Source organism: Canis lupus, unplaced genomic scaffold (assembly GCF_011100685.1).
Source record: "Canis lupus familiaris isolate Mischka breed German Shepherd unplaced genomic scaffold, alternate assembly UU_Cfam_GSD_1.0 chrUn_S751H914, whole genome shotgun sequence".
NCBI classification, from domain to species: Eukaryota; Metazoa; Chordata; class Mammalia; order Carnivora; family Canidae; genus Canis; species Canis lupus.
The window spans coordinates 1-8,367 of record NW_023331703.1 but is presented as its reverse complement, the minus strand read 5'-3'; the positions used below and the strand labels follow the sequence as shown (position 1 = coordinate 8,367).

The 8,367-nt window shown below is 42.8% G+C and overlaps 1 pseudogene; it reads left to right on the top strand.

The window, feature by feature from the left end:
• Nucleotides 1–1,774: 1,774 nt before the first annotated feature.
• LOC119879411 lies at nucleotides 1,775–3,181 on the top strand (annotated as a pseudogene).
• The last annotated feature ends 5,186 nt before the right edge of the window (nucleotides 3,182–8,367 follow it).

Genomic DNA, 8,367 nt, shown 5'->3' with positions numbered 1-8,367 from the left:
GCCACGTTAAATGAGAAGAAGCAGCAAAGTTCCCTGCATATCACAGCCTCCCAGTCCAGCGACTCAGGCATCTACTTCTGTGCAGCAGACACACTGTGATCTCCAGGCCTAGGCAGGCTGTCCTCAAACATGCAGCTGCAGATGCTCTGCTGACACAGGGCTCCTGAGCGGTGGATGGGCCACTTGCCAGAAGATGCAGAAGAGTTTCTTTTCTTTCAAGAGAAGCTTGAGGAACATACAGTAGTCTCACTGAAAAAAAAAAAAAAAAAAGATTGGTGGTGGGGGGCAGGGCAAGATGGCGGAGGAGTAGGGTCCCCAAGTCACCTGTCCCCACCAACTTACCTAGATAACTTTCAAATCATCCTGAAAATCTATGAATTCAACCTGATATTTAAAGAGGAGAACAGCTGGAATGCTACAGTGAGAAGAGTTTGCGCTTCTAACAAGTACAACTCGTTTTTAGCCACTGTACACTGAGCAAAATGACTAGAAAGAAGAACTCACCACAAAAGAAAGAATCAGGGATCCCTGGGTGGCACAGCAGTTTAGCGCCTGCCTTTGGCCCAGGGCGCGATCCTGGAGACCGGGATCGAATCCCACGTCGGGCTCCCAGTGCATGGAGCCTGCTTCTCCCTCTGCCTATGTCTCTGCCTCTCTCTCTCTCTCTCTCTCTGTGTGTTATTATCATAAATAAATTTTAAAAAATTAAAAAAATAAAGAATCAGAAACAGTACTCTCTCCCACAGACTTACAAAATTTGGATTACAATTCGATGTCAGAAAGCCAATTCAGAAGCACAATTATAAAGCTACTGGTGGCTCTGGAAAAAAAATATAATGGATTCAAGAGATTTCATGACTGCAGAATTTATATCTAATCAGGCTGAAATTAAAAATCAATTAAATGAGATGCAATCCAAACTGGAGGGTCCTAACGAAAAGGGTTAATGAACTAGAAGAACGAGTGAGTGACCTGGAAGACAAGTTGATGGCAAGGAAGGAAGCTGAGGGAAAAAGAGAAAAACATCTAAAAGACCGTTAGGAAAGGCTAAGGGAAATAAATGACAGCCTCAGAAGGAAAAATCTTTCCTTTTAATTAACGTTTAATTGGGGTTCCAGAGGGTGCCGAAAGGGACAGAGGACCAGAAAGCATATTTGAACAAATCATAGCTGAGAATTTCCCTAATATGGGGAGGGAAACAGGTATTTCAGATCCAGAAGATAGAAAGATTTCCCCCCCCTAAAATCAATAAAAAACATTCAACACCCCAACATTTAATAGTGAAACTTGCAAATTCCAAAGATAAAGAAGATCCTTAAAGCAGCAAGAGATGAGATCCCTAACCTATATGGGGAGAAGTATTAGGTTAATAGCAGACCTCACCACAGAGACCTGGCAGGCCAGTAAGGGCTGGCAGGATATATTCAGGGTCCTAAATGAGAAGAACATGCAGCCAAGAATACTCTATCCAGCAAGGCTCTCGTTCAGAATAGGAGAGATAAAGAGTTTCCAAGACAGGCAGAAACTGAAAGAATATGTGACCACCAAACCAGCTCTGCAAGAAATATTAAGGGGGGCTCTGTAAAAGAGAGGAAGCCCAAAGAAATAATCCACAAAACAGGGACTGAATAGGTACTATGATGACACTAAACTCATATATTTCAATAATTACTCTGGAGATTCTCTTACATCGACTGCCTAAGAGTCACGCTGTAAAGAAGCAACAACCTCTCCTCTTCTTCGCCATCCGCCCAGCAGCTGCCAAGCAACAACCATGCGTGAGTGTATCTCGACCCACGTTGGCCAGGCAGGTGTACAGATCGGCAATGCCTTCTGGGAGCTCTATTGCCTGGACACGGCATTCAGCCGATGGCCAGATGCCAAGTGACAAGACCATTAGGGGAGGAGATGACTCCTTCAACACCTTCTTCAGTGAGACGGGCACTGGCAAGCATGTGCCCAGGGCGTGTTTGTAGACCTGGAGCCCACAGTCATTGATGAAGTTTGCAATGGCACCTACCGCCAGCTCCTCCACCCTGAGCAGCTCATCAACAGGCAAGATGCTGCCAATAACTATGCCCAGGGCACTACACCATTGGCAAGGAGATCATTGACCTTGTCTTGGACCAAATTCAGGAACTGGCTGGCCAGTGCACAGGTCTTCAGGGCTTCTTGGTTTTCCACAGCTTTGGAGGGGGAACCGGTTCTGGGTTAATATCCCTGCTGATTGGAACATCTCTCTGTCGATTATGGCAAGAAGTCCAAGCTAGAGCTCTCCATCTACCCTCCCCCCCCCAGGTGTCCACAGCTGTTTAGAGCCCTACAACTCCATCCTCACCACCCACACCACCCTGGAGCACTCTGATTGTGCCTTCATGGTAGACGACGAGGCCATCTATGACATCTGTCATAGAAACCTCGATATTGAGCACCCAACCTACACTAATCTAAACAGGCTGATAGGTCAGATTGTGTCCTCCATCACTGCTTCCCTCAGATTTGATGGAGCCCTGAATGTGGATCTGATGGAGTTCCAGACCAACCTGGTGCCCTATCCCTGCATCCACTTCCCTCTGGCCACATATGCCCCTGTCATCTCTGCTGAGAAAGCCTACCATGAACAGCTTTCTGTAGCAGAGATCCCCAATGCATGCTTTGAGCCAGCCAACCAGATGGTGAAACGTGACCCTCGCCATGGTAAATACATGGCTTGCTGCCTGTTGTACCATGGTGATGTGGTTCCCAAAGATGTCAATGCTTCCATTGCCACCATCAAGACCAAGTGTACCATCCAGTTTGTGGACTGGTGCCCCACTGGCTTCAAAGTAGGCATTAATTACCAGCCTCACACTGTGGTACCTGGTGGAGACCTGGCCAAACTACAGCAAGCTGTGTGCATGCTGAGCAACACCACAGCCATTGCTGAGGCCTGGACTCACCTGGACCACAAGTTTGACCTGATGTATGCCAGCATGCCTTTGTTCACTGGTATGTGGGTGAAGGCATGGAGGAAGGAGAGTTTTCTGAGGCCCGTGAGGACATGGCTGCCCTGGAGAAGGATTATGAGGAGGTTGGTGTGGATTCTGTTGAAGGAGAGGGTGAAGATGAAGGAGAAGAATACTAAAGTTAAAAATGTCACAAAGGTGCTGCTTTTGCAGGGAAGCTTATTCTGTTTTGAACATTGAAAGTTGTGCTCTGATCAGTTAATTTGTAGTAGCAGTTTATACTCTCATATACAATTACTGACCTATGCTTTAAAACACAATGCTTTGTTACAGACCCAAGCTGTCCATTTCTCTGATGGGTTTGAATAAAGTATTCCCTGTCTTAAATGAAAAAAAAAAGAAAGCTACTCTGAACCGTGAATAGGCTAAATAATCCCATCAAAGATGCAGGGGTTTCAGAATGGATAAAAAAACAAGATCCATCTATTTGCTGTCTACAAGAGACTCAATTTAGACCTAAGACACCTATAGCCTGAAAATGAAAGGTTGGAGGACCATTTACCATTCAAATGGTCCTCAAAAGAAAACTGGGGTAGCAATCCTCATATAGGATAAATTAAAGTTTACCTCAAAGACTTTAGAAGAGATGAAGAGGGACACTAATCATAAAGGGTCTATCCAACAAGAGGACCTACCTATCATGAATATTTATGCCCTAAAGTGGGACGCTGCCAAGTATATCATAAATTAATAACCAAAGTAAAGACACATACTTAGATAATAATACTAATACTGGGAGAGACTTCAACACAGTGCTTTCTGCCAAGTGACAGATTTTCTAAGCACATCTCCAAAGAAACAAGAGCTTTAAATGACACACTGGACCAGATGGATTCACACATGTTTACAGAACTTTACATCCAACTGAACATGAATGCACCATTCTTTTCAAGTGCACATGGAACTTTTTTCCAGAATAGACCCATACTGGGTCACAAATCAGGTCTTAACCAACCAAACACTTGGGATTGTCCCCCTGAATATTTTCAGACCATAATGCTTTGAAACTTGAACTCAATCACAATGAAGAAATTTGGAAGAAATTCAAAACACGTGGAGGTTAAAGACAATTCTGCTAAAAGATGAAAGGGTCCAACCAGGGAAATTAGATGAAGAACTAAACAGATTCATGGAAACTAATATGAAATGAAGATACAACCTTTCAAAATCTTTGGATACAGCAAAAGCAGTCCTAAGAGAGAAATACATAGCAATACAAACATCCCTCAAAAAATTGGAAAAACCTCAAATTCACAAGCTAACCTTGCACCTGAAGGAACTGGAGAGAGAAGAAAGAAGAAGCAAATGAAACCTACATGAAGCAGAAGAATGAGAGTTAATAAAGATTCAAGCAGAAACTCAATGTGAAATAGAGACCAGAAGAACGTAGAACAGATCAACAAAATCAGGAGCTGGTTCTTTGAAAGAATTAATAAGATAGATAACCATTAGCCAGCCTTATTAAAAACAAAAAAGACTCCTATTGATAAATCACAAATGAAAAATGAGAAATCACAACCAATACCAAGGAAATACAAACCATTTTAAAAACATATTATGAGCAGCTATACGCCAATAAATTAGGCAATACCAAGAAATGGACGCATTTCTGGAAAACCACAAACTACCAAAAATGGAACAGGAAAAAATAGAAAAACCTGAACCAGCCAATAACCAGGGAGGAAATTGAAGCAGTCATCAAAAACCTCCCAAGACACAAGTGTCCAGGGCCAGATGGCTTCCCAGGGGAATTCTATCAAATGTTAAAGAAGAAGCAACACCTATTCTATTAAGCTGATCAGAAAGATAGAAAGGGATGGAGTACTTCCAAACTCGTTCTATGAGGCCAGCATCACCTTAATTCCAAAACCAGACAAAGACCCCAACCAAAAGGAGAATTGTAGAGCAATATTCCTGATGAACACAAATGCAAAAATTCTCAACAAGATACTACCAATAGGATACAACAGTAGATTAAGAAGATTAGTCACCAGGACCAGTGGGATTTATTCCCAGGATGCAAGGCTGGTTCAACACTCGTAAAACAATCAATGTGATAGATCATATCAACAAGAGAAAAAACAAGAACCATAGGATCCTCTCAATAGATGCAGAGAAAGCATTTGACAAAATACAGCATCCATTCCTGATCCAAACTCTTCAGAGTGTAGAGATAGAGGGAACATTCCTCGACACCTTAAAAGCCATCTACGAAAAGCCCACAGCAAATATCATTCTCAACGGGGAGAGAAACAGTGGGAGGCTTTCTCCTAAGATCAGGAACAAAACAGGGATGTCCACTCTCACCACTGCTATTCAACATAGTACTGGAAGTCCTAGCCTCAGCAATCAGACAACAAAAAGAAATAAAAGGCATTCCAATTGGCAAAGAAGAAGTCAAACTCTCCCTCTTCGCAGATGACATGATACTGTACATAGAAAACCCAAAAGCCTCCACCCCAAGATTGCTAGAACTCATACAGCAATTTGGCAGTGTGGCAGGATACAAAATCAATGCCCAGAAGTCAGTGGCATTTCTATACACTAACAATAAGACTGAAAAAAGAGAAATCAAGGAGTCAATCCCATTTACAATTGCACCCAAAAGCGGAAGATACCTAGTAATAAACCTAACCAAAGAGGTAAAGGATCTATACCCTAAAAACTACAGAACACTTCTGAAAACAATTGAGGAAGACACAAAGAGATGGAAAAATATCCATGCTCCTGGATTGGAAGAATTAATGTTGTGAATAATGTCAATGTTACCCAGGGCAATTTACACATTCAATGCAATCCCTATCAAAATACCATGGACTTTCTTCAGAGAGTTGGAACAAATCATCTTAAGATTTGTGTGGGGGATCCCTGGGTGGTGCAGCGGTTTGGCTCCTGCCTTTGGCCCAGGGCGTGATTCTGGAGACCCGGGATCGAATCCCAAATCGGGCTCCCGGTACATGGAGCCTGCTCTCCCTCTCCTGTGTCTCCTGCCTCTCTCTCTCTCTCTCTGTGTGTGTGTGTGTGTGTGTGACTATCATAAATAAATAAAAATAAAAAGAATTTTTAAAAAAAAGATTTGTGTGGATCAGAAAAGACCCTGAATAGCCAGGGGAATATTAAAAAGAAAACCAGAGCTGGGGGCATCACAATGCCAGATTTCAGGTTGTACTACAAAGCTTGTGGTCATCAAGACAGTGTGGTACTGGCACAAAACAGACACATAGATCAATGGAATAGAATGGAGAACCCCAGAAATTGGCCCTCAACTCTATGGTCAACTAATATTGGACAAAGCAGGAAGACTCTCCACTGGAATAGACAGTCTCTTCAATAAATGGTGCTGGGAAATTGGACAGCCACGAGCAGAAGAATGAAACTAGACCACTCTCTTACACCATACACAAAGATAAACTCAAAATGGATGAAAGATCTAAATATGAAACAAGAATCCATCAAAATCCTAGAGGAAAACACAGGCAACACCCTTTTTTTTTAATTTTTTTTATGTATTTATGATAGTCACAGAGAGAGAGAGAGAGAGAGAGAGAGCCAGAGACATAGGCAGAGGGAGAAGCAGGCTCCATGCACCGGGAGCCCGACGTGGGATTCGATCCCGGGTCTCCAGGATCGCGCCCTGGGCCAAAGGCAGGTGCCAAACCGCTGTGCCACCCAGGGATCCCGCAACACCCTTTTTGAACTTGGCCACAGCAACTTCTTGCAAGATACATATATGAAGGCAAGGGAGACAAAAGAAAAAATGAATTATTGGGACTTCATCAAGACAAAAAGTGTCTGCACAGCAAAAGAAACAGTCAACATAACTAAAAGACAACCTACAGAATGGGAGAAGATATTTGCAAATGACCTATCAGATAAAGGGCTAGTATTCAGATCTATAAAGAACTTATTAAACTCAGCAGCAAAGAAACAAACAATCAAATCCTGAAATGGGCAAAAGACATAAACAGAAATTTCACAGAGGAAGACATAGACATGGCCAACAAGCACACGAGAAAATGCTCCGCATCACTGGCCATCAGGGAAATACAAATAAAAACCACAATGAGGGGATCCCTGTGTGGCTCAGTGGTTTAGCGCCTACCTTCAGCCCAGGGTGTGATCCTGGAGTCCCGGGATGGAGTCCCATGTCAGGCTCCTTGCATGGAGCCTGCCTCTCCCTCTGCTTGTGTCTCTCCCTCTCCCCCTCTGTCTCTCATGAATAAATAAATAAAAATATTTTTTAAAAAACCACAGTGTAATACCACCTCACACCAGAGAAAATGATGAAAATTAACAAGACAGGAAACAACTAATGTTGGAAAGGATTCGGAGAAAGGGAAACCCTCTTGCACTGTTGGTGGGAATGTGAACTGGTGCAGCCACTCTGGAAAACTGTCTGGAGGTTCCTCAAAGAGTTAAAATAGAACTGCCCTACGACCCAGCAATTGCACTGCTGGGGATTTACCCCAAAGATACAGATGCAGTGAAACGCCGGGACACCTGCACCCCGATGTTTATAGCAGCAATGGCCACAATAGCCAAACTGTGGAAGGAGCCTCGGTGTCCATCGACAGATGAATGGATAAAGAAGCTGTGGTCATTGTATACAATGGAATATTCCTCAGCCATTAGAAATGACAAATACCCACCATTTGCTTTGATGTGGATGGAACTGGAGGGTATTACGCTGAGTGAAGTAAGTCAATCAGAGAAGGACAAACATTGTATGGTCTTATTCATTTGGGGAATATAAAAAATAGTGAAAGGGAAAAAAGGGGAAAGGAGAGAAAATAAGTGGGAAATATCAGTTAGGGTGACAGAACATGAGAGACTCCTAAGTCTGGTAAACGAACAAGGGGTAGTGGAAGGGGAGGTGGGCGGGTTTGGGGTAGGGTGACAGGCACTTAGGGGGGCACTTGAAGGGATGAGCACTGGCTGTTATGCTATATGTTGGCAAATCGAGCTCCAATAAAAATATATATACAAAAAACAAACAAACAAACAAAACCAACAAACCAAAAAAAAAAAAAAAAAAAAAACAGAACACAAAGAAGGAGGGTCTGGAGTGAGAGTAAGGAAAGCTCTTACGTTTATTTCCAAATTTCATTTGACTTTTGTCTGGGTAATTATTACTTTCTAGTAGGTGGAACCTCAAGCCAGGACAAGAATATCATGAATTTCATGATTTTTTGCATTCACTGTGCACAGATCTTGTGCCTTTATTGTTCCAAGGGAACTCTTTCCCTTCTGCTACTCACTCAGCTTGTTAATAGAAGAAAATCTGAGTCACATAGTAGATTCCTTGTGGCATTTTAGGATTGAATCATAAGTACTGGGACAGCAGTATTGTCACACTAGGAAG